This window comes from Columba livia, chromosome 21 (assembly GCF_036013475.1).
Source record: "Columba livia isolate bColLiv1 breed racing homer chromosome 21, bColLiv1.pat.W.v2, whole genome shotgun sequence".
Lineage (NCBI taxonomy): Eukaryota > Metazoa > Chordata > Aves > Columbiformes > Columbidae > Columba > Columba livia.
Window position 1 is genome coordinate 3,712,046 of NC_088622.1, and position 27,301 is coordinate 3,739,346.

The 27,301-nt window shown below is 50.0% G+C and overlaps 1 protein-coding gene across 7 annotated transcripts in view; it reads right to left on the minus strand.

The window, feature by feature from the left end:
* Nucleotides 1–27,301, minus strand: part of CASZ1 (castor zinc finger 1) — a 239,741-nt gene that overhangs the window by 141,621 nt on the left and 70,819 nt on the right. For all 7 annotated transcript variants that reach the window (XM_065037510.1, XM_065037514.1, XM_065037513.1 and 4 more), the window contains exon 2: nucleotides 11,558–11,701. The gene's annotated coding sequence lies outside the window, so the exon portion shown is untranslated. The remainder of the gene's footprint in view (nucleotides 1–11,557; nucleotides 11,702–27,301) is intronic.

Here is a 27,301-nt window from a genome sequence, read left to right on the forward strand (position 1 = left end):
GCTGTAAATTCACATTTCTAATTACTTCCTCATGTTTTTCAGCACTCCTCAGTCAAGTTTGATTAAATTCCTTTCCAGGGAAGACGCTCCATAGAAAGAGTTGCAATGGAACAGGCAGCTCGTGGAGTCTGCAGAATTGCTAGGGGTGGGCGCCACGTGCAATGGTTTGGGAGATGAGTATGGATCAGCTCCCCCCGCAACACCATGCTTTTTTTGTTTATCCTCGATGCTGTGGCAGGAGCAAGACGGAAGAGATGCTGCTGGATATCAGACGCTGAGCTCCCTACATGGCTCTGGGGAAATCATTATTATCTTGATGCCTGGTTTCTCTCCCTTCTCTCCTCCTCCCCTCCCTGCTCTGAATATCTGAGCATCTTAAGGCTCACGTGAGTGAAGCTGGGTCTGGAAGAGGCAGGTTCTGATGAGTTTCCTCTCTTACATGACTCTGTCAGCACACACCAACTCATAGTTGGTGATCAGGAGACATGCGATCCATGATACTGCCCGCACTGGCATGCAAACAAAACACCCTTTTGGTTGAGTTCTCTCCATCACATGCAAGACACAGCTTATGGAGTTGAGTACCAGCTCTGCAACCTCCTTGTGCTCCCTTCCCCTCCTGCCTGTGCCCAGCCTGTCACAGAAGGACCTAAGGAGTAGGAGAGGAGGCACAGAGATTCCAGCTGCACCTTAGATCCTAAATTCAGAACCACTACTGTGCTTAGGAACAGAAGTGCAGAAAATTGTGCTTAACACTGCACAGTCCACCAGTGAGATCTGACACTCAGGCACGGTTGGGCTGGGGAAGAGGTCTGGTTCTTCACATAAAGCCCTTGCACGATGCGAACTGAAAGGTGAGCAAACCAATCTGCAGCAGGGAGACCACAAAGCTGTTGCGTTATACCTGCGATCGCTGCACCCTAAGCCAGCAAGGTGCATGCGGTCCGAGCTGGGAAAGTGCCCGAGCTGTGTTTGGAGAGGGGAACCTCTCCTCTGAGAAACCCAGAGGTGGTTTGAGGGGGGGCCTCCGACTCCAAAGTCATCCAAGTTTCTGAGGCAATTAATTTACTGCTGAAAGAAGGAGCAGGAAGAGCAATAAAAGAGCCTTTGTACTTAGGGTGGGGCAGGAGCATGGGAAGTCATTTGAGAGAATAAGGAGTTGGGGGCAAACAAAAACAAAAAACAAAAATAATAAACTGATTGACAAGCTTACAAGAAAAGCTACATTTTTAACATTCTTAATCCCTAGAATAAACACACGGGGAGGAATGAGGACAAGGCTGGTGTCCTCAGAGATCACCGGGAGCGACTGGGTGCAGGCAAGAGATTCTGTGCTGGTGGCTGCTGTGGATGGTGCTGCCCAAGCCAGGGAGAGCTGTGCCAAAGTGTGTGGGGCAAACAGGGCAGATGGTAAAATCAAAGGTAGACACGCTCACTGGGATCCTAAATAGCTCCGCTTTCTTGTTTCATGCTCTGTTTCAACACAATCGAAATCACCTAGAAACACAGAACCAAATGAGTCCCACCCAGCAGTGGAAATGCAGTGGCACCCTGAGAGACCTACACATTCTCCCCACCCCAGGCTGCCTTAGCAAGAGCCAAACTGCATGACACTGTGTCCCCTCACCCCCTGCGTTTATCTGATTCCCATCCTCCCCAACGCATCTTCCAACTTTCTCCAGTACAGCAGGAGTTAAATGCCTGGTTTTAGTGGCAGAGACACGTTTAGGAAGGGATTGAATTTGCGCGTGGTGCAGCCGGTTCCCTGTTTATTAATAAGCTATTTATCATTGGTGTTGCTTTTAATACCATTTTGGCTTAATGTTGTTAATGAAATATAAATACCCGCACTAATGATGTTGGTCAGGAGGCAGCGTGGGCCACTGGCAGCTTTGCAGGAGGGAGGCCAAACCGCGGCTGTGTGCATGAGAGGCTACGACGGCACGACTGCCAGCCCAGCCTCCGGATAAACCTCCCCACACACTCCCACCGCCAGACTGGTGAGCACAGCAGGACGAGGAGGGATGGGGTAGGACGGGGTGGGACGGGGTGGGATGGGGATGGGGATGGGGATGGGGATGGGATGGGATGGGATGGGATGGGATGGGATGGGATGGGATGGGATGGGATGGGATGGGATGGGATGGGATGGTGCAGCGCTGGCAGGAGGGCAGAGTGAGGTTTCCATCAGCTCTAGCCCACTCCAGCAGCCCAGTCTCTAGCTAGTGCCCACCAGTTTGCCCAGAAAGGAAGGTGGCTCAGCATCACAGTTCAGCTCCAGCAAGGCACAGGATGGCTCTCCCTCAGCTCCCTGTCTTTTGAGATCACAAGAAGTCACCCTGGCTCAATATGTCTGTATTGGGGACCCCGCAAGCTGTGAGGGAGCTCTCTACATGGAAATATGCAGCACAAGAAGTCAGATGAGCATCGTTTGCTTAATGCAGTTGCCCCACTGGAAGAGCGATCTGCAGGCTCTGTGCTGAGCTCCCCAGGGCAGCTCCCACAGGAGCCCAAGACCCCTTCAGCAGAGGCGTTCCCCAAAAACCCCCTCGGAGCTGCTGGTGGCTCGCTCGGGCTGGCCGTGGGGCTGGGGTGGCTTCAGGCCATGGGGTGCTGCGGGGTGGGGTGGGGCAGGAGGAGCTCACCCGGCTCCCGGGGCCACCCAACACTTCACAGCCACCGCCTGGGTCTCCAGCCCCGGCCAGGGAAGGGGCCACGCTGCTGGGGTCTGCTGCAGGGTGCCTGGAGATGGAGAAAATAAAGGAGTCTCCGCCCTTGCAGGGAACAACGTCAAAATCTTGGCCCTTTGGCAAGAGTTCAGAGGTTTGCTCTGGGTCTGCAGAGAGTGCGCACAGGTCCCTCTCCATTAGCTTGTGTCTAGCACTGTCATGGGGCAGGGATTACAAATCTCCCTAAGAAGGCTTTTGGAAATCCCATCTTGCATTACCATTTGCATTAGTGCAGCCTCTAGAGAGAGCTGAGGCCTGGGCATGTTCTGAGAGAGAACCTCAGTGTGAGCGAGGTTTGAAGGCACCAGAAGACACTGCTATGGAAATACAACAGGCAGCACAGCTTTGGGACCGGTCAGTGGAAGAGACGGGGAAAACCTACACCCAAGGCTACCAGCCTACCCAGCAGGCACACGGCTCCCGAAATCAGAAGAGAAACTGAAATGGACCTTCACCACCAGCAAGTTTCAGACCTCTGCAAGCCTCTGGAGTAAAACCAAACACTTGTCTCAAGACCAAACTCCAAACGCTGTCACGGCCTGAACAATCACTGAAGAGGCAAATTTGGAAAAGAAAATGTATCCCACTCTGTCTTCACACAGCTCTGCTAACAGTAACTTGGTCTTGCTCCAAGCTGACCCACTCTACTGACCTCATTCAACAAAAAGGCAACCAAAGAGTTCCCTACAAGACTGGAATCATATGGGGAGGACTAAGTGCAGAGGATGACTGTGCGCCCCCCTACCCACCAATTCCCAGGCCCAGAGTCCCTGTCTTCTGTCATCAAATGAGGTGGCCTCATGCCTCTGCCATAAAAGCCAACCCATCGCGTTTACATAAACTGCACAAAGATACATCTCCTTTTCCTCTCAATCCCCATCAACATCCTCTTTCCTTCTGCTTTGCCCTCTCCCTCTTCCACTCTCCCAGGCAGCCAGCGCAGAAGAAGCTACAACTGGTCTGCACTGGGAAGTCTTCTGGTGTCCCCTGCCACAAGGAGCACCATCAATTTCCACTGTTCCTTTAAGACGTTATCTTTTAATTTGGTGCTCCCCCTTTCCCCTCCTCAACTAACTGATTTATTAGTTTACATCTCATAAATTGTAACCCCTCGCCTCCCCCTTCAGCCTCCCAGATGCCATAAATCCCCTTCAGGGCCTAGACACCCTTCTGTATGTGGTGCAGCCCCCTGCCCCCCAAAGTCACCTCCGAGTCCCCAGGGAGCGTGGGGCTCATTTGCTGGGGGTTTGGTCTAGCTCGTCTCAGCAGCTAATCCCTTGGGTGGCTCCTGTCAGATTATTAATTAGCTAAAGCGGATCGGCCCTGGAACAACATGCGGTTGGACTTCAGATAAAACAGGACGGCAGAGGCTTGGCGTGTAGTTGTTTAAAGGGATATTGTCCCTTTTTCCTCTTGCCTCCTCCTGGGGTGGGAGGAAGGAGAGGAGGAGATGGGCAGCTTCCACAGCTGGTCACAGCTGCTCAGAGGGGAGAGAGCACCGACCTGGAGGTGCAAAGGACAGGAACCGCAGGCACCATCGCACCCTCGACCTGTGGCAGCCAAAAGTCTTCCAGATGTTGGAAAAGCTCCAGGACCCTGCTCAAAGGTTGGAGGGTCTCACTGCTCCTCTGCTGCCCCTTGGCAACTCACCACTCACTGTGGAAAACTCACTATTTGCAACTACCCTAAGAGACAAGGAAAAGGCTGTTCCAAGAGGCTGTGGCTACCTCCACTTGGAGAATGGGTGTTTGAAACCAGAAGCAGCCATCCAGCTTGCGTGTGCAGGTTTTAAAGCCTCCTTCTTATGCAGCGCAGCCCTCCTGGGCAGGATAAAGAGTGAGTGGCCTCATATGCGTTATACTGGAAAGCCTGGAAGAGCAAGAGCGCGAGCGATGCTGGGGAGCAGCTCACCTCCTCGCTCCCTTCCCACTTTGGATTGTTTTGACTCAAACCGATGAAGCTGAAATATCGAGTCACAACGGCACTAAACTTCATTACAAGCTCTTAACACAGATTACTTAATAAAAAACAGGCTGCTTTAATTGCTTTTCCCCCATTAGCATTTCTGGAGGAGAAAATTCTGATTAATTTGAAGAGGCACATTTCCCCCACCCCTCGCGCTGTCCTGTGAACCAGACCTCCTTCCCAGCCTGGTCCAGAAGAGCATCCCAGAGAGCAAATGGAGAGCCCAAATCTACACGACTCTGAAAAACAAAGGGACGAAGGGCCTGGGTGAACAGATGGGAGTAATGGAGTGAAGCAAACAAGGGAAAGAAAAATCTCCTCTCCTTTCTGGCAAACCCATAAAAAGTGGCACAGGGGAATAAGCAAGAAATGGGTAGAAGAGAACAGGATAAAGGGAGAATAGTTACCGTGGCAAGGATAAAGAGCAAGCTCAGAAGTTGGTAGGTGACTGATGTGGTGGGGTCCATTCTCTGCGGCTGGGAAAGGGGCAAGAGGCAGCTCTGCCAAGGGAGCATTGTGTGGATTTTTGAAGTTTGGGCCAAAAGCTGGGGACTCAGTGCTCTCAGCAGTCACCTTGAATGGTCCCTTGGTTCCTTCTTCAGGCCCTGCTTGGGTAGCCAGAAGCCAAAAGCCCGGCTGCCTCAGGAGACAAGAAGAACAGGCAGCAGCGCTGGGCTGCCCAGGTAGAAGATGCCAAGAAGCTCTGCTCGCTCAGTCCCCAGAATCTCTGCTCACCCCATCCCCAGGTCAGCTCTCTGCCTTCATCCCTAACTGTTTCAGGGATCGAGCATGTCCAGCTACCTATGAGCTCCTCAAAGAGGGGACGTCTGAGAGGACAACCCCCCTCTGCCCCACACCATATCTGACCAGCTTGGGTAGGATCTGCTCTGCTCGGCAGCCAAACGGCCCCGGGGAAAACAAGTCTATCAACACATTGCTGGCCTTGGGGGCAACTGACTTCAGCTCCTGTTGTAACTAGCCCTGGCGAGGGAGGATGGCAACCAGGTTCCTGAGTAGGCTGTTCTCTAGGTCAGCACACTCCAGGGACGTGGTAATCAAGTAGGAATTGCTCCCATGTGCCAACTCTTGTCAACCTCGCAATGCTTCATGTTTTTCTTAAAGCCTGAGATCTTGCAAGTGACACAAGATTTTTGTTTCGTACAGCAATGTATGTACAGTGCTATCCCTCCCTCTGCTCTCCCACTGGCAGGGCACAGCAACCTGAAATGTGATCTGTGTGCATCCTAAACACATAGAAACCTCGGTATTATTAAGTCTTATAATTGGGGGGAGGAGGGGAGTAGCTTTTGACTTCTGAAAGGACAAGGTTAGCAATATTGTTTGCTCATTTTACTTTCAAACTCACCTTAGTTTGTCCTCTCCTCTTTTCTCTTGTATGTTCTATTAATGTACAGCTAAGACAAACTCAGCAAGAATCACAAGAAAGACACTGGGACAGATCATAAACTGCCCTGGCAAAAATCAGGATCGTTCTGCTCACTGAAAATGCAGCTCTGCTGCTTTACATAAGCAGATGGCTTACCTGTGGCTCTTAATGGTTAATATATAACTACAGTAATAACAAAAAAAGTCCCAGCATTAATATATAATTTGTCAGAGGCAATGGGCTACAACAGTCTTTCCATATTCAGCTCAAGTAGCGAGATAAGCCTCAACTCCAGTGCTGCCCCATGGGCTGAGCACCAGTCTGGAATGAGCCCCTGGTAGAAGACATCAGAGAACAGACCACATTCACTTTACAGTATTTGTTCATTTTTCAAATTTTTTGTGTTTTATCAACAGATTTCTAAGAACGACATTTTGAACATGCATTTCCTTGAACACTCATGTGCATACCTCGCACTGATTGTTCCAAGTGCTTTCCAGACGGTTTTCCCTGAGGAACTCCGGTGGGTCAGATGCCCTGTTGGTCCCCACTGGAGAGCCACCGGACGGACGGACAGACGGTCCCACATTCAGTTCCTACCAGAGCTGAACGTGTCCCTACATATTTAGTGTAGCCCTGCAAACTGGCTGCAGTATTGCTGCCGGCCCCCCAGCTGAGAGAACCGTCACTGGATCTCGTAAGGACAGCAAGGAATACTGTCAGATGGTTGAAGGAATCAGGAGATCTGGCTTCTCCTCCCAACTCTGCTTCTGAGTCATTATTAGCATAAAATCAGGTTGGTTACATCAGTGAAGCTTGAGTAAATAAACCACAACTCATCGCTGTGTTTTATTTTGCAATACCTCAGTGGGCTCCTCTCCACAAATAAACACCATTAATGCTCATTGCAATTGCAGGTATATGGGCAAGGAGAGCGATAAAAGTACCTAAACCATCCAAAACCTTTATGAAGAGCAGGAGGGTGAAATCACAGCCTTTTTGAGGATACTGACTTTCACAGGACGGGCATTTTTTAAAGAAGGCAACCCTTGCCTGGGAAGACTTAAAGACAAATAAGTCATGCCTAAAGGTCTGACAGAGCTGTTGGTAAGAAAGGTTGGGAAACACCCCCATCCTCTTCTGAGGAGTCAAGGCTGAAATCCTGATTCCACTGAGGTTTACAGCAGAACTCGTGCTTGCTTTAATAGCATCAGGATTTAACCTCCATAAAGTTCAAGTGTGAAGACAGGAGCCTTAGGAAAGAGATGGCCATGCTCCTCAGGAGACTGAGAACACCTTGAACTCAGGAGAACAATGGCAGGTGGCACGGCAAGCAAGGCCTGAACTCACGAAGGCCTGGCCCAGTCCTGTCTCCTTCCGTACTGAACATGCGTCTTCCATCTGAGTTTTTGGGGCGGGCTGGTCTCCTGTGTGACAGGCAACTGTTGGCCTTAGTTTAAGCACTGTGCTTCTTTAGGGCTACACTGTCCTGCGCATCCATACATGTGAGCTCTGTGCTTGCACCGCACTGCACCGCAGGCTCTGCTCAGAGCTCCTTCAATACCTGGGAGGGATCCTTCCCCATTGCTGGAAAACCTCTTTGGCTTTTGCACCTCAGACAACTATTCCCCGTCATGTGGACAGCTGTAGGTGAAAATCACCAGTTGCTGGGCAGAGCAGGGCTTCTGAAAAGGCTTTGAAATGAAATAATTCTGTGTCTCTCAGGAGTCTTTAAGTGTTCCCTCCTCAAACACTGGCATCACGGTCCTTCCCTGAACCTTGGAGCCTTTTCATCCTGCTTAGATGGACCTGACCGTCCATCAAGAGGCTGTATCAGCGTGTGCCATTATCCCAGTGAGCTGGAGGTGCTAAGGACCTTAGTGGATCAGGCTGCAGTCCCACTCCCAGGCCAGACCTGGTAAGGACAGCTACCAGGCCTGCCGAGCACATGATCCTCTTTCCCCTCCTTTGACTTCCCCCCATTCAGCTTTCCACAGCCGCCAACCAAACATCTGATCGAAGGCCTGGGGGAGGGAGTCAGAACTGTCCAGTCTGGTTATGAGTGAAGGTCATTGATCTAGTGCAGACCAGGGATGCGGAAAACAGGGGAGGGAGGGAAAAACCCTCTGAGAGAGAGAGAAGAGAGGGAGAAAGGCAGAGGCAGCACGCGAGCGAGCGCAGGGGAAGGCAGCGGAAGGGGCTGAAACACGGTTTCACACTCGGAGACCCAAGGGCTGTTGTCAACCCGTCCTTCATGCTCACATCTTGTCACACTAGAGGTCAGGTCTCCCAAGCGTTCCTGGAGAGCTGAGCTAGCCCATATGGCAGGCAATATGTTAACAATATGGATCAGCTGCTCGTCAGGGCCTGAGCAGATGGATGTGACAACCCTGCTCTTATCCCAGACAGGCTTTTAACGTCTTCCCTCTCCTCAACTCAGCCATTGCGGAGCAGTTCTGCCCAAGAACTCCTGCCGGCAGCCCAGGTGGACCACGGGGCCACAGGTCAGAACAGGCAGCATGGAAACGCCTGCCTTGCTTTGTTGGGATGGCAGCAGGCAGGGCAGAGCCCCATTCAGACCAGTGCAGGCAGGAACCGGGCCAAACTTTTATCCGGGGAGAGTGTTCTGTAAACGGAAAGACCTCGCTATAATCCAGATACGTGCTATTAACTCCCAAGCAGGGTGATACAGTAGATAGTGTATTCAGATATATGTATATGGCATGTTACCACCAGATGCCACACGTTGCAGTCTAGACTGAGTTTTGTAACCGCCTGGGAAAATTTTCTCTCACAGAACAAGTAATACATAAATAGATGTATATTTTAATGGGCAAGTTAAACTCCTCCTGGCAAAGGCAGGCGAGTTGATTTCATACACAGGCGGGTAAATTTCCACAAGGATTTTGCAAGGCTGTTTCATATTCCGCAGCTCGGATCGGAGCCGTCGGGGCCGGCTGGGCTGGGCCGGCTGCACTTCTGCGGAAGGCAGAGTTCCCACCTCGCTCCCGCGGCCCCGGTGCCTGCGCTGCGATCCCGAGGATCCCCGCAAAAATAACGCAGGCAGCCCAAGTTAACCCCCAAATTCAGGTTTACTTTAGGACTGAAGCAAGGGGAAATATTTTGTAATTCACACACAGGCAAAGCAGGTGTTTCTAATCCTTTTCCCATCTTTTTTTTTTAGCTTTTTTCCCCTACCCTTCATCCACTGAACAAGAAAACTGCCTCCAACCCTTACAGCTCTAGGACTAAACAGCCAGCTTGTGCCTATAAACAGAGAGTAAACCAGCAATCACAGCCTGGGGATGGGCTCTGGAGAACGTGCAAATAGCCTCTGTAGCCCAAAGTAAATTGAGCTTGTTTTGAAAGTAGAAGCCATACAACTTGCTCCAGGGCTGAAGACTGGAACACAGGGATTTCTAGTCCAGAGCATGAGCAATCACACAGCCACATGCCTGAAAGGCGAAATGCATTTCCTTCACTGAAGTGATGCTTGTAGAACTAGGGGGACCTCAGAAAACAGCTGGAGTCCAGGGAAATATTTCTATTGTCTCTAATGAGCTTCTGTCCCTCAGAAAATAGTCCCTGAAGGACACTCAGCTTTGTACAGGCTACACGCCCAGTAGGTATTAGGAGAAGGCAAACATCAAAATGAATTACTGATCTAAAAGAACCTGAACCTTAAGGTTCACTAGAGCACTGAAGGAACTCCTCCTCAAGTCTCCTCCTCTTGCCTTCTTATCTCAAGAGGTCCTGCTCATCCCAGGTCCATGTCGGATGGACATGCAGGGCTTTCAATGCCAGCAGCAGAAACCTGTGAGAGGGCTCACAGGAAAAGCTCCCTCTGATGGAAAAATGGACCCAGAACTTACACAGCAGCTTCCTCTGCAGAGTTTTTCCCCCTGGATGTTGGGCCTCTCTAGAGAGGCACATAAGGATGTTTGGCGGAAAATTCACCTGCTACAGTCAAACCTGAGAATTTGTATCTTATTTGGTAAAAGCTCAAGGCTCTTCATGTTGCACTAAGCCATTCCCTCAGGCAGAGCTCCCATTTGGGAAGCTCTCTTGCCTCCGGAGGCCTGGGAAGGCATGTGCCACTGTTCTAAAATGGGACACAGGCACCGGAGCAGCTCATGCAGGGATAAAGGCCAGAGTTCCCTACATTAATAGTTCAAAACCAAGCTTTCCAAATAAAGCATGCCAGACCCTGGAGGAGTTTCAGCACTAGGAAGGTGTGGGAAGGCACAGTTCACCCCTATCCCATCCTGAAGCACGCTGTATTTACTGGCAGGTTTACTGAAAGCACTCAGGTCTGTGGGCTCCAAACACGTGGCAAGCGCTAAGCCCTGCTGAGCCTTAGAGGATCACGGCTGTTGCTCTTTAAGGGAGGGCACTGGGAACATGAGTAAATTCCCCCGTGCCACATGCAGCCAGGGATGGACAGGGATAACCGAAGCCCCAGCCTGACATCTTAGCCCTGTGACTTTGACCATTTTCCATCGCTAAGCCAATACGGTCCCTACAGCCTGATCCTTCTGCTTCACCTGTGATTCACAACAGCTTTGGATACACCGCTCTGCCCAGGTATCACCTCTGGCACAGCAGCAAAAGGCAGAGGAACGTGGTGATACACAATGCCCACAGGCTCTTTAGGTTGCTGATCTTCATTCAAGCATCATCGTCATTTAATGGTGACAACACAGCATGGAGATACCCCTTGACAAAGCCTCTACGCCCTACAAAGCAGACATAACGTCACACAAAGCCCAGACACAGCACGGATCCTCAGCCCCTTCTATCTGCAGCAGTACTGCAGTGCCACCAGGTACCTCCCAAATCCCCAAACCATTAAGGAGAAATATATTATCCCACTGTTGTTATCCTACAGCTGCTTTCTTCTAGGCCATGTTGTGCCATACCTTTCTTTGTAGAGAAGCTGTGATGGGAGCCAAGCAGTGAAGAAAGTAAAATGGCTTTTAGAAACAGTCCCACCCCCTCGCAACCTTTCTGAGTTTCCCACCATGACCACAAACATCTTCAAACTCCTCTTCTTTAGTGAAGCAACTCAATCAGAAACTGTCCCACACAATACTTACCCAGGGGACTCCCATGCTAGCTTGTTCTGGCATACTACTTAGCTACTTGTGAATACTGCACACCAGCTCATCAGGAAGAAGGAGGCTAATGCAGGGAGCTGCTCAAAGCAGCGCTTTTCTGTGTCAGCTGGGTGCCTGTGTCCGTGCAGAAATGGGCAGCGACGTCACGGATAAACCCAGTCCTACTTGTAAGCCAGCCCAAGACAGATCAACAGCCCACCATGCATTTAACCACCCAAACCAATGACTTTCAGCAGCTCTTCTAAACACTATAGGCTAGAGATTCCCGAGGAACTAGAATGGAGGCTCTGGAGAGCCAAAATCACTCATTCCAGTCCTACTTCAGAGCAGACCGCTTGATCACAGAAAAAAGGCAGTACCTTGCATTGAGAAGTCACAGGCTTCAAGGTCCATTCCAGTGTACAAAGCCAGGAGAGAAGTCAGGTTCTTTGTTTTGGAGGTGGTCTCAGGTGAAGACAGTGCGAATCTGATGGCCTCCCTTCACTTGGTGAAGTCTCTTTGCCCTGAGGAGAGTTTCAGAAGGAAATGAATATTCCCTACTGAGCAGAACAAGAGCTCAGGTGAATCACGAGCACCAGCAATGACGCCGGCCTCAAATGCCACAGCCACCCACACATCTCAGCCCTTGGTCACACAACAGCACAGCAAGGCATTTCACACCTCGCCAAACGCATCGCATCCCAAACTCCCTCTCTGACACGTGTGGTGACAGCAACTCAAAAGTGAAGGTACCAACCGCCGGGGTGACCAGCCACGCACTCCAACTTTCACCAGAAAAAATCCAGGTCAGTCAGTTGCAGAAGCAGCCTACAGGACTAAAGAGCTTCCACCCATAGGCAGCTGAGCGTCTGTGCACACGTGAGATCGTGATGCCGTCTCTCCTTTGCAGGGGAATCTGTCGCTTGTGTTCACCTCACAACTACCAGCAGAACGCAGCTCCACCAGTCATGTACACCCCCACACCAAATGTAACCCCCCAGCCCCAAAGACGTTACAAACACAACCAGACAAGATGAAGGAAGAGTTATTATTTCCAGTTTAGTGAGGCACACAGTAATTAAGTCACTTGTCAAAGGTCACTTGGCAAATCTGCGGCAGAATTTGGAATCAAAACTAAATCTCTCAAATTTTGGTCCAAGAGCTGGACGACAAAGGTCCCTCATCGCTCGCTGTGCTCCTGGGACGCACGCTGCCACCTCTGCAGCACGCTTCACCCTCCTCCCCGCTCTCCCTAGACAGTTACGACAATTCCCTTCCATTTCCTGCATTGGAGGAAATGGATAAATACACAGATTAAAAGAGGAACTTTTACCTTACTTACAAAATTTAAAAGTGTCCTAGCTCCAATATTTGACAGAAGCTCAGAAGCTTCAGGCTCTTCTGTGAGGTGGGATTTGTGGACTGGAGGGTTTTGTTGATGGTGTTTTTTTTAATTTCCATCAGACAAAAATAAAAGAAGCAAAACAAAAGAGGTTGTCGAGATCAATTTGTGATAGGTGCCGGGCCAAAGAAAATGGAGCCAAATAAGTCAGAACCCTGCAACCAGCAACCTTTGTGTCAATTTAAGCAAATATTGTGGCGTTTCCATGGCAATCCCTGTTTTGAATATCCACTACACTCACTTTTTAAAGGGCTTTTCCTGTTTGCGTTTCAACTTCAAAACCTGTAAATATTTTCAGCCTTAACACATCCCGACCTCCCCCAGCTTCTGTAATGAGATGCTATCAAAGCTCTGACATGAAGCCCTCTGTCTGCAGTACCCAAAGCTGTGAAAATTCACGGCAAAAGCAGGGTGGCAACCCAGCGCGGCTGGGGACCGCAGAAGCACGGCCGGACCTTTGTCCCACTCGCAGCTCAGCGCCAGCCTCGCTGCAGCAGCAGGTACGGGAGCCGCCTGCTCCTTTCTTTTCCAAAACCGATGAGTGAAACAAGTCCTCGCCAACACACAGCGCCAACAGCACCAGCCCAAGGCGAGGAGCAGGCAGCAGGTGTTTGCAGCCTCCGTCCATCCCGGGCCACCTCTGACCCATGGCCCGGGCCACCAGTTCTGCTCGGAGCCTCGTCCTGCGATCCACGCTGCCCCAGCACAGCCCCACGCTGCCCCAGCACAGCCCCACGCTGCCCCCGGCCCAGCCTGCACTGCCCTCCTTCCCCTCTGACCTGAACTGAACCTGTCCGTCACAATGATTTATGCTGTGCTGTGTCATGTGCAAGTGGGAACAAAGAAAAGTCAACTTTGTCCTCACTTGCAGCCTGGGCCAAGGTGTAAATTCTCAAGCTCCCTCAGCAGCAGCCCACAGGTATCGGCTCTGTCCATCTGTCACTGCTCTATGGGGAAGCCCTGGTGGACGCACCCTGGTCAGGTGCTGGCATCAGCTGTCGGGTCTGAGCAGCAGGACCTGGTGTGAACCCTCTCCCCGTGCATCTAATGCTGCTTTTTTTGCACGTGTAGAGGTGCACGAGAACACCTTCTGCTGCGCTTCAGACAACTTTCATCCCCAAGCCCCTGACTTTTAGAGCTTTGGAGCGCAGCCCCTCCCGGCAGCCATGGGAGCGCACTGGTTAATTCTGGGTTTCCTGGCTGTGATGGATTTGTGCCAGGCCTCAAATGTTAGCTTAGTGTAATTTTTGGGAAGTCAATTTCCTTTGCGTTTTTATTTTTCCTTGTTTTTTTTTGTTTTGTTTTGTTTTGTTTAAACTTTTTTTCCTCTTTTAAATGGAAAAGTAGGAGCATTTGAATGAGCATAAGGACAGAGCCATCCATCTATGGGCTGTAGTTTCCCAAGAGCATTTTATAGGCACCATGGTACGTGCACAGAACAACCATGGAAACAAACAGCAAGTGACTTCAAAAGCCGTTACGCTGAATGCCCACAGAGGCAGCCCCGAGGGACCGGTCCTGTCCTCGCAGGAACATCGTCACTCCTCAGTCCTGACCACTGCTCCCGCAAGGCCGGGTGCTTCTGATACCACCAGCAGATGATGCACGATACCTGCTGTCCTGGCCAGCTTCCAGCTCAGGTAATTACATCCTACAGGAGTTTCAGCTGGATATTTTATCCCTTCTTCACTTCCGGCCCTGAGCTGCCGTGCTGGGAGTTGCTAAAACTCAGTCCAGATCCACCCCGGATGCGAGTGCGTGCCGGGGGCTGGAGGAATCCTGCGCATCCCTGTGGGTCACAGGAGCCAGGCGCTACAGCAAACAACCTCCTCTAGAAACACACAACAACAAACATCCCATAATACCTCCACCTGAGAATGAGGGGTAGAGCTGGGAAAACAAAACTGGCCGGCCACACTGGGAATGAACCATTTCTGGAGGTACGTGCTCAACACTGCCCAACGGAGCCGTTATCTGGGACGTGGACACTGGGCACTGTCCTTCCTTGACGTGGAAACTCCCCTCCCATCATCTCGCAGGCTCAGAGAAATTAAAACTAGCGGTGGCAGTGGTGTGAGGCTGAAGCCACAGCCACCGGTCTGCCTCAGCCAACGGCATCCACGCCACAAGGGTGTTGAATGGACCGGAGAAGATGAGCCAGGCTTAGTGTGTCCATGAGAACAAGCCTAGCAGGGCTCGCAACAGGCCAGATCAAAAGGTGAGGGTCTTCACTGTGGAGACACAACCCCTCTCACCATGCTCCACTATAAATCCACGAGCAAGGAATGCTGCCAGGGTAACACTGGATGCTATCGCCAACACACATTCCAAAGATGCAGGTCCCCCCATCCTCCCGAGGGAGCCAGGCACTGGCATTCCCCACAGCCACAAGAACTGAGAGTCCTTCAAAGCTGACCAAGACATAAGGAAATGATCTGCTGACTGGCTCTCCACTCTGGACAGCTCAGGAGTCCCCATGCTCGTACATGGGTTCTATCACACCTCTGTTTCCTGCCCTCTTTGTCTTCTTCTTTCAGAAGATTCTGGACCGGCTCCTCACCTGGTATAAAATCAGTGCAGTTCCAGCGGCTTCAGTGAAGCCATGCCAATTTAAACGAGTTGAGGATCCGGCCCACCAAGTTACTGGGGTTGCCAGTTCCTTGGATAATCCTGAGGGTGATTTCACAGCAAGCAGCAGCACAGGCCCAGCCAGACTGGCAGGATCAGCTGCGCTTTTCTAACCCCCACGAGCAGGGCGGTCTGCGGCAGAGTCCCTAATGTGAGACCCCGCTGGAGCAACACGGAGTGTATCGTCATCTGCGCCTTCTGCAGAGCTTCCTTCTCATGAGAGATAGATACAGCACAGAGTAAATTACTGCAGGTTTTCTAACTGCTCTTCGCAGGGGAGTACCCTGGTTTGCCATGTGTTTGGAGGGTGTGCAGGAGCAGAGCTGGTCACTTGTCCAGCAGCAAAACCCAACCAAGTTAAGGTCTTCACTTGCTACTGTGAAAACAGCACATCTTTATGAAGAAACCCAATCTGGTCTTCTCCTCCCTCCACTCCCACCAGCCTCTATGCCAAGGAAGGTAAAGCCGGGCAGCTGCGGAGCAAGCGAGCAGCTACAAATCCCTTCCATGTCCCCAGTCCCACCGTGGTCCTGCCGTCCATCCACACCACATCTCGCCGAGGGAAGCAGCAACACGGGCGCAGAGAACGTGGCACAGCTTCAGCAGGCACCGGGTGTGCAAGAACTTCTGTGCTCTGCCCTCACAAGTCCTTCGCTATCCCCCCAGAGCAATTTTCTAGGCAACAGCGCGGTTGCATTCCCTCCCCTATCTCCTAATAAATATCATGCTAAGCAAGATGAGTATCTTCTTCCCAGACCAAGCAGCATGACCCACTTTCTGAATCAGGGCAGATGCAATTGGGCCCTGGAGTCCTGGACCCCTCCCAAAGCAGAGAGATTTTGTAACAATTACAGCAAGAAGCAGAAGGAATAGAAAAGTAATAAGTGATCAAAGAGTGCAGTGGTGGAGCTGAAGCTGTGGGGTAATTACTACTCCTTGCCATCCTACGCTCTGGCATTTTCCTAGGACACTGAATCAAGAGTGTGGTGTGCACATTCACACATCTTTCCTCCACTGCCCTACATTCCTCAAAAGTAACAGGTCCAATTTCAAATTCTGGCTAATGGCTCAGATGAGACAACTGCTGCTCTCCCTGCACACCCACCCGGACTTTTCCCCTTCTCTTTTCCTTTCCCCACAGCCGAGTGGGAACAGAGGATTCAAATTCCAGCTGTGCAAATCCCCGCTCCAGCAGACACACAGATGCTCATCCTTCCCTGCCCCAATCACAGCCTTAAGGCTTCTAACAAGGCAGCTGTGCCCCCGGCATCCCAGCGCTGACAAGCGGCTCATGGGCCACTGTCCCACTGTCCGTGAGCCCCTTCCAGCAGTGTCACCGCCTGTCCCCCTGTCCCCAAAGTCTGCCCCGACACGGACCTTCAAGACCTGCTGTCCACAGCGGGGAGGTTCGAGCTACGGTCCTTCAGAGGTGCAGTGCAACAAAAAGCCTTGAAAAAGACCTGTGCTTTGGGCCAAATTCTGCCTGGCTTGCTCACCACGCGGCACATGGGAGGTGGCTGGGTCCTGATCCCAGACGCTCCATTTTTCCAAGGAACAGCTCTGGACTTTGCCAGATGTAGCTGGGATCAGATGATGACCCAACGGGCATGGAAAACAATTAAAAGGAGGTGGGGTGAATGTCAGCAGTGCTTTCATTGCGTGAACGTGCAAATAAAACCTCCCTCCCAGAGAAGCGCAAGCCTCTACAGCCAATAGCACACAGAAAATCCCATCGCAAAGGTGACCGAGAAGCCCACCAAAGGGTCCCTCATTCATCTCAGATGCCTCGCCAAAAAGCACGACACGTAAGCTGCCTGCGAGCCTTACAACAGCACCCAGGCAGCTCCAAACAAGATGAGACCCCCGTGCCAGGGACGCACAGACAGCGCTTGGCTCAGAGCGGCTCTGACAGACGGACGGGAGGGCAGGGACGGAGGGAGCCGCCACCGCTCACCCAGAGCTCCGAGCTGGCACCGTGTTCAGTCTCAGGACTGTTCCCCTGCCCCTGGAACAAACACCCGCCAGACAACGGCACAGGAGTACACACTGCTGGGTGCTTCGACCAGCACAGCTGCCTTCACTATCTGACACCGTGAGATGAGGCAGAAGTAACTTCTAAAGGAATTTCCATGGCGATTTTTCTTTCTAGCTAAATAAAATAATTTAAAAAAGAAATAGAAAAACCCTTTCACCCAAACTTCAGCGATAAAAAAAGGGGGAAAATCTTCATCTTAATTCAAAATCCTATTTGATGTGTCGTGGCATGAAAATGTTTTTCACTGCATTTTTTCAGTGTGATCTCATGCACCCTGCAAACGGGGTACGCCCAAAACACCAGGTATTTTATGGGACACAAACAGAGCGCAAACATACACAATTAAAAAAAAATGGGATTGGTAAATATTTAAATTAATCAGAGCTGGCATCTGTGCAGCCTCCCCTCCCAGAGAGAGGGATGTTTGCAGCTTTGAAAAAAGAAAAGCGAATAACATGACCTTTTCCTTCATGTTTGCTAGCTCGCTGAGCTCGGTGGGTTGGAGCAGCCCAGGCACCTCCCAAAACCAAGTCCAACAAGTGCAGCCAGGGCTCCTGTGGCCCCGGCGGGCACGGGGGCTCGGGGCCGGCACCGCAGCCGCCGGGGACCGCGCTGGCGGGGGGAGCTGCTCCAACCTGCCTGCTGCCTCGCTCCATAATGCATGGGGTTTGTTGTGTTTTTGTTTGGGTGGTTTTGTTTTGTTTTGTTTTTTTCAGTTTAATTGTTGGAGGAGTTTATGAAGCTGTTTGCCAAAAAACAATCGACTCCAGGGAGCCAGCTTACACAAAAAGGGTGTGTCGCTCGAGAGAGGCCGCGGAGCCATGGAAACCACCACCTTTTGCATTTGCCCAGGTGACGCCAAAGCTTTGTGGACGGCTTGTGAAATCAGCAGAGATCTGCAAGGAAGTGAAACGTGTACATGAAGTTGTGCATTAAGCACCCAGAAAGGCGGCCCCGTCCAACGACACCAAAATCTCTCACAAGCAAGGGTGATCGCTCAGACTTCAGCAATGCCGTTTTTATTCAAAAGGGCACACAAACACACCGGGGAATGCAGGAGGTGTTCTACACACAGCCTGTGCTCCTCCAGGTTAGAATTTCAGGCAGCAGCGCGGACAGAGATAGTTCTGCCCCTGCAGCACATGCAGACGTGCAAAACTCGGGCCGAACGGCTGCGTGACCAGACAAACGTGGACCTGCGCGCATGTGCGAATAAAAGGCACCACCAAAACCACCACCGAGTGTCTCAAAAGCAGAGATCACACCTTGGGTGCTCATTCCAACCTGCAGAAGGGAAGCTGGTGGTGGCGGGAGGTGGGGGGATGGTGAGGGGAGAGGGGGCATTGCAGCGGGTGCGGATGATGTCGGTGAATTTTCGGGGAGGATGTTTGTCCTGCGAGCTGGCATGTGAAGGCGGGTGGCTGGAGAGGGACCCTGACTGCATTCTTCTCAATCTTAGAAAAGAAAACACAGAATTCCTCAGAAGCACCGGCTGCTGGCCTCACCGACAGAAAACAACCCAGGCACAAAGCACATAGAGGGGATTTTAAATTCACCCAGCTCCTCTGAGTGTCCGCTCCAGGACTATCCTGATACCACCAGGAAAGCGAAGAGTGCTCTGAACTGCAGCTCTTTTGAAAGACATAACATCAATTACTCCCCACTTTCAGCTGCTGAAAGCGTGCTGATGACATTTCAGGTTGCAGAATTTCACCCACTCTGGAATACAGTCAGAGGAGGGAGCAGAAGATAAAGCCTTACCAGGCCATCTCCTGCGGATGAGCACAGGGCACGGGCGGCACACGCGACAACCTGGAAAAGCTGAATGGGCGCGGAGGGTCCACAGCAACAAAGTTCCAGGATCATCCTCAAGAGCAGAGCTGGCCAGAGCCAGCAAGATGACGGATCTCTCTCCCTCTGGTTTGACTCCAGTCTGCCACATTAACAGGATGATTTGATCCTGGCACTTCTCTTACCTGGAGTCAAAGGTCCCTGACCACAAACCACATCAAGAATCAGCTCCTGCACTTAATGAACCCTGCAGGGAGGAGTACAGGCCCCTCAGTGTAGGACAGATGAGAGCAGCGACGTTTCCCTGGGTGCAGGGAAGGAGGGAAACCTTTAAAGCCCATCACTACTTTTATGATTCACTCTTGGCTTCCACGCATGTACTTACACCAGATCCGAACGCGTCTCTGAATGCAATGACGTGGCATTTTCCCATTCACGGCCCCTTGTTTTCCCCTTTCATTAGAAAATCTCCAGGTTGGTGCCAGCCAGACACCGCTGAGTACTGTTCAACTACAAGGTCCCCAGGGCCACCTCCCAGCGACGGCAGAGCATGTGGCACCAGGCAGGGCCTGGGAACAGCCCCCCGGTGCTCCAGCCACCAGCTCCGTGCCAGGGCTGTCCCGGGGGTGACCCACGGCCACCGCAGAGCCCGCTGCTCCCCAGGGCTGGCTGGCAGGGACCAGGGGAGCTCCCGCAATGGGGACCACAGGAAGGGCCCACAAAGCAGGCAAGTGCCGGTAAGGCTTGGTGCGTCAGCCTTTCTGGCATCGACCTCCCAAACTCATTCAAATATTTCCCTTTTTTTTTTTTTTTTTTCAATTTAATGTTCCCTATAATTCATCTGTCCCAAAAGATAATCAATAGAGGCCGTAATGAAAATTTGAGCCATATTTTATGATCCGCCGCAGGAGAAAGGGCCACATCAGCAGGACTAGCCTTGGCTTCCAGCATCATTTCTGTGTGCGCTCGCCTGCTCGCTGGCCACGTTCCCCCCTCCAGCCGCCCGAGACTGCTGACAGGGGCAGCCCCTCCAGGAGAAGCTCCTGCCCTTCCCTCCTACTTCAAACAGCAGCTGCTGGAGCCACGGTTGAAGACACACGTGTAGGGAAAAGCAAAGTTCCTACAGAGTGCGAAGAGCCCTGACCCAGCCACCTCAGAGAACCTCCCGAGCATCCCTCAACTTCTCAGCAGCTCTCAAACAAATCCCGTGGCCCTCAACCAGACCCTGGGGGAAATACGACGATCACGTTGCAGGATCTGAAGAGTTATTTCTACCCCACACAGTAATTCCCTAATCCTTGGCACTGCCTCTCATTCAAGCTGGGCTTCATGCTCCTCCCAAATACCATGGAAAAGCACGGGCAGGCGTTGATGGAGAAGAAGAGGGATTCCCCAGGAACTGCACCAGTCCAGAGCCTTTCAGGGCTCCTGTCACTGACAGCAGAGACCAAAGAAGCACTTTTGGGCTCCCAGGTGGGCTCAGTACTCTCCATTTCCAACCACTGAACATTAGTGATCACAGGAGAAATGTCCATAGCTCCAACTCAGACTCCAACAAAACGCTCATCTCCCCCCTGTGCACCCGGGACTGTCAGCTGGGTCTCAGTATTAGTCCTACAGGTACATTCGAGCCTTTGAACACCCTGAAAACAGGGACCTGGAATCCCAATTGTGTTTGGCAGCACTAGAAAAGCAAGGGGGGAAAAAGCTCCAGGAGCCTAAAGCACATTCTCACTTCCAGCTTAAATATCCGTGTCCAGTCACTAGCACTGTGCTCCTCCACGTCTTGTCCAAGGGGAACCTCAGGCAATCCCACCTACCTCTCTTTATTCCTTTTAGGCACAAATATTACAACTGCTCCCCAATTCATCCATTTTACTCTAGTACTTATTAATTTTGGAGCTGTGCTGACCTTCCTTCCCCAGGTGGGCAGCGGCAAGGAGGAGCGAGCCCGTCTCGGTGCCAGCCTCCACATGCTGCTGTGTGTTTTTCATTCCACATTATAAATCCCACAGCACTTTCAAGCACCTCCATCTATTCTCCTGGCACTCAACTAGCAGGTTTGTTGTTTTTGCACATGCACGGGGATGCAGCCGGGGCTGAACCGAAGGCAAAAGCCTCAGTCCTGTTCCCGGAACCCTTCTCCACCTCAGATTCCCAGCAGCAGGTCTCTTGTCCTCCCTCCGAAAGGCTGGAGCATATTTCATTGCCTGAAGCTGCCGCGTCCGCAGGGAGCCGGAGGTAACAAAACTGTCTTTTGATTTGGCCGAGGGAAAAATATCAGAAGTGAAAGGCCAGAGTGAGGAATTTATAACAGCAGCTAAGGCAGCAAAAATACAAGTGCCTGACCAGAAGCTGCCCTTCTGCTCAGCAAGTCATGTTGTTCAGCTTCCCATGTGTCTTGGAGGGGCGGGAGTTGCAGAGAGCACAGCCTGAAACCACCAATTTTCTACAGACACAAGTGCAGCGACACCCTCCCGAGGCCCCCGCGGAACAGCGCTCAGCCCTGAGGCGGACGCTGGAAAGCCAGGAAGCCTCTGCTCACCCAGAGGTGCAGGTGGTGATCTCATACTATCTTACTGTTTGACACCAGTGCCTTTCCTTTACAAAACCCACGTAGCAGCACTGTGCGGGCATACTGGTGATGCTCTGCCTCCCAAGGGAAGCTAGAAAACACTCTCAAACACCCATAATCAGCGGTCAGCAAGAGCAACAGCCAAATATTTCCATGTTTCCTTTCTCTTGGAATCTCAGAAATAAACCAGCTTTGTTTAGAAAATACAACATTCAAATTAATTGTTGCTTCCCATACGTAAAAAAAGTGACAGATTTGCAAGACGTGTGACAGACGGGCTGTGAACCCAGAGGACGTGGGTGAGCAGCTTTGTGCCTTACACAGGAAAGGGGACTGAAATCCCAAGCAGAACGGGGAAAGCGCTGCGGTCTCCGAAGCCCCGTGTCAGCGCCACACAGAGCCATCCCCCTTTTTAACCCAGCTTTGTGCCAATCCAGATACCTGCCTACCAGAAACTTAGGGAAAGCGTGCGGGGATGTACCAGGGCTGCTGCAGTCACTAACTTGCCCCAGATTTGAACTGGTGACCCTTACTAATTTCATCCAGTCCCTTGATATCCTCAGGGAGCAATCAGCACATTTTATTAACCCAGCCAATTTTAGAAGTGCATACGCAGTATTCTAGTTACTTGTTACAATTATGCATTATAGGTCCATTTCATACATATGCTTATGCTGGAGCGATGTGCAGCACTTTAAGACCGTTATTACACCGTCAGAGCAACTGCACGAGCACCGTGGGGCTGAAGCAGCTCCAGCTCCCTCCGAGCCCAGAGCATACCCAGAGTCTACAGACATCACTGCAGGAGAAATATTCTACCCTAATATAAAGCCTCAGAGATCCCCACAACCAAATCCATTTTTTAAAATGACATGTTTCCACCTATTGGTCCCCGGAGTGAACTAATTGCTTTTGCTAGTTTTAAAAGCCAGAGTTATTTCACTGAAAAGAATGAGCAAGCGCATGGGAACTGAGAGAGATCCTCAGATTTCCAACGTAAAATCGTCATGCATGCAGGTATATTTGCTGTCCAAACAGCCAAACTTGCAGCTTTACTGCATGACAGGCCACAGGGGAATTCCTCACTTCACAGTGAAGGTGGGAAAACAAGGAGTTAAAGTAACCTGACCAAACTCGAATAGCAATTTGGTCAGAGCTAGGAGAATATAAGATTTCTGTCTGTGCTCTAACCACTAGGTTATCCCCTTCTTTGCTACACAAACTTCTCAGTCTAAGGGGAGGCTGCTACTTCCACTTAAAGGCTGGTATTTTGGCTTGTGTTTTTTGAAATTCCTGATGGTTTTTGGTTTCTTTTTCCATTTTATTCAGTTCTTTAAAGATGACACCTACACCGGGAAGCTGCTCAGCAGTGGATCCATGCAGGACCACGCTCAGGTTATTATCTGGTTCCAAAATTCACCAAAAGATGGCCAGTAAGCACAGAAATAGTTTTTTGCATCCTGAAATAGCAAGATAAGTCTTAATCTCCCACCCCTGCACACACATCCCCGCAAGTTCAGACGCCCAAAGTCCAGCTCTAGACCTACCTGCTCTGGTGCATGCGCTGGAAAGTCATTACAGTCCAGAACAATTTACAGACAATACAAATGTATAAATTATGTATAGCAGCAAAATCTGCAAAGAATCCCTGATAAAATTGGAGGGACAAACTTTTCAGGGATGATCAGCAGAGGAAGAAAGCGTCTGTCTGGTCAGAGACTCGTACTTACCTGTAGCAGGAGGAACCACACGTGTGGGTGCAGCAGCGCAAACTGGGACGTGCTCCTCACACGGCTCCTGTGCAAACCAGTCCTTGAGCTGAAACCCACTGCAAAGCAAGAAATCCCCACTTCTTGCGAGGGAAAAGCAGTCGGGCCCCACTGTTTGCTGGGAAAACCTGAGGTGAGGTTCCTTTCCCCAACTCTGAGTTAACTGGAGTTTGATGAAGCTCAGCTCTGCTTCCAAAGCACCACAGCCAAAGGTGACCATCGCTTATTTTTAGCATCATTTTATGAACGTGTTAACCTAATTCTACAGAGGGAATTTCCCTATATTTTGTTTTTTTGCAATTGATTAATTGTATTTCAAAAACATGAATTTTTTAAAATATATTCAAAAAGCTACCTCATACAAACTTGTACGGGCTTAATGTAGCGCCACCTTTCTTATTTTTGTTTGGACTTCGTAGAAATTTGTTACTAATTAATTAGAACTGAGCCAAAATAATTGTTTCCACGCAGGCTATCAGTTTAACCACCACATCTCAAGTTCAGCAGGTATAAATGTTTTATACATAAAAGGCTTTAGATTATATAATACGAGCGCATCTTCTAACTTCTCCCCTTTTTCAGCACTTATGTTCCAGATTTTCGTTGGGAATTGATGTCTTGGACAGTGGGAAAAAGGCGGTTTCACGTGTGCGTTTGGAGGTTTCTTTGCTGTCGTGTCTACAATGCACGTGAAGTTTGGAAAAGGTGATTTAAGGAAGGGCCTTCTCTCTCAGTTCACTGTTCAATGGATGTTTTCCTTTCAAGATTTTTATTTATAAAGATACTCTTTTGTTTTTCAAAGCCAAGGGCTTACAGGGGAAACATTCTGCCCTCGAATCGTCGTCTCCAGGCACAGGAAAGCTCCGTAAGATGTTCCCCACTCATTGCGCACACATTCCTCTACACGGAGATTCTTAATCTTCACCCACCCAAGATTAAGGCAACGCAAATGATGAAACCGATACCAATCCAGACAGCAACATCTCTTACAGTGTCAATGTTTTTGTTATATTTTTTCTAAACTATTAAAGCAGTATGATTTTAATGTGATTGTTGTTGTTTATGCAGTACAAATTCTCTGTTGTTTGATGCTGGGCGTACTTATGCAAATGCCGTATTTTCCTTATAGAAACCCTTCCTTCGACACCTCAGTTCGTAAAGAAAATATTTGAGTGTTTACAAGATGAGTATCCATTTATATTTAAGGCTCCATTACTGATCAGGAGGCAAAGAGCGTCCTTAAGGTGGATATAAATTATAGTTACACTAATTTTCGGGCCCTTAGTCTCTGTCCTAGTGATGCAGCAGAAGAGCTTTTGAATAAAGGAGATTCTTCTCTTGCAGCAGTTGCAGTTCTTTTTTTTCATTAATCAAAACCCATCCTATATATACATATATATATATGTTTTCTCTATATATGCATGTCTGAATACCTCTTGGAGGTTTAACACTCCTGCACCTAAGATTCAAACTTAACAAATGAAAAATCATTTTGCAAGCAACTACAACAGGCATTTCCAGAAGTTACATCACGTAACAAGTCACGCAATTAAACTTTAATGAAAAAATAAAAACAAAAACACCAAGCAGCCCCTAGTGCTTGCTCTGTCTTTCAAACAATCTATCACCAAAAAGCAGGACGTTAAAATGGAAGAACCCCTGACTACAGCTGTGCCGTAAACAATGTTTCTCCTAATGAATTCCACCTCTTTACTCCACTGAATCAGCAGAGCCGGATGGAATTTCTCTCCTCTCTTCCTTCTCTCTGCATAAAAGGATGTGGTGCTGATAAAACTAGTAACCCATGAAGATCACGTCCCCGAGGTGAGATGCCTCTTGCCAGCGTTCCCGCTCCTCCCCGAGCCGGCCCAGCGGGACCTTTGGTACCGGAACGTGAGAGCTGGGCCAGGCAGGAATAACAGAAACTAGAAATCTTCATGGACATGCATATTCCTCTCCAAAAATACAGGCCCACTTCTTCCAAATTTGTAAGCACCTGCAGCTTTGGAAGGCTCCAGCTGTAAGCCTTAAACACCTCTGCAAAACGGGAGCCTGAACCTCCATGTTCTGCTCCTCGTTTTCAACCTCCCCCTCAGCTTTTATTTTTCCACACCTGCAAATGATATATCCCTTTAAAATCAAACCTTTCATTTCACCTCTGCTGAGATTGTATCATTTGATGAAAGGTAACCGTGGTTTACACGAGGACAAGAGAACAGAAAGGGGCTGGCGTTTCCAAAATACTGCTCAGAAAGGCAGGAAGGGAGCAGAAAGGTCCCAGCTGGACCGTGAAAACCACTAAGGACCTGGACTGGAAGAGAGACACACACGCTCACCAACCCCTGAGCAGTCCCACTGGCTCCAATTCATTCACGGCCGCGCAAACAGGACTTAGCACGGTGAGAAGTAAATTCAGGATCATTCAAAACAGAATAACTTCAGCCTTCCTGTACCTGTTACAATTTTTCTAATGGTTGGATTTTTGTATTTTCTACAGAGTGTAACAAAACCAAATGTGAAACTAAGATAGATTTTAGAATGCTTGACGTAATTTATTTCTCACCATTTATTTTTTCCACTGTAGCTCTTTTGGACAGTGACATAACCAGTTTGTTTAAGGCTTTGGTTTTCTTGAACTAGCCCACTAAATCACGATATCTGGACCCTATAGATACTGCAGAGGGAGCCTGAAATAAATTTAAAATTAAAGTCAGTAAAATGCAAAAGAACAAAAATAAATTGGGGAAGTGTCTTGGTCATATTTTTGTCTTTAAGAATTTTCTCTCTGTTTTTGTAATAAAGAAAAGTTTGCTCTATTCAGTAACATTATTCCTCCTCATACCTGTTAAAAGGGATTTCAGTTTTTAACTAAGGTTGAGTTTCCTTAATGTATTTAAATGATTTTCAGCAAAACCTACATTTGGGTGGCATTTTTTTTTACAGTCCGCTGTACTGTGTTACACAGAGCAAAATCATACAGATCCTGCCTTTTCAAACGTTTTTGATCCAGAGGCTGGAACCTGACAGAGCTGCTGCTATCCAGGGCTTGGAAAGGCGACTGTTCTTTCCCTGTTCTCCCTCCAGACCACACAAGCACCTCTTGCCTCCCCCACAGCACCAAATGGATTTGGGTTTCTCTTCTATGCACCAATTGTGTCGCCCATCTTCAAACCTGCCACAGGTAAATAACAGGCAACAAATCTGGCCAGGGTGCAGCAGATTGCCATAACAGCAAAGCACCGAGCAGGGCAATTCTGCAGCTTAAATGAAGACCTAGCTCCGGCACGTCATCTCACCCATTCGGCAGAGAGAGATCCCATCAAACAGCAGCTGGGCTGGGCTACGAAATCTGAGATTAGGCATCTGGAAAACCGTCTGAGAAAGCAGGCTTGGGAAGGCAGCGAGGGACTGAATACCTTATCCTCCCGGGTAAACACTCGCAGCCATCTCAGCAGGCTCACCACGCATCCTCCCAGCCTCCGGTGTGCGACAGGCGCACAGAGACACAACCTGCCACAACAGGGACACACAGGAGGGACTGGGAGAGCAGGACAGTCGAACAAGGCACACAAAGACCAGGAGGCAGGTGGCGGGTACAGCAGAAGCAGTAAATTGTAATCACCAAAGTATCTCCAAGTACTGCAAGAAGCCACGTTCCACCTTGAACCAGAGAGCAAAGCTGGGAGAGAAAACTCTGGGGGTAGGTGTGCGGTGAGCCCAGGAAGGGCCAGCTGTGAGTTGTACCAAGCAAAACAGCCTCTTTCAGAGCCCAAACACAGCCTGTTTGAAACACTAACCCAGCTCTCCAGGTTACAAAGCATTTTCTGTTTGTGGTCCAGAGCTCTTCTTTGAGGATGAACAGTGATGAGTCCAAAACACCAGTCTGATAACGAAAGAGAAAAAGAGAGAAAGCTCGTGGGCCTG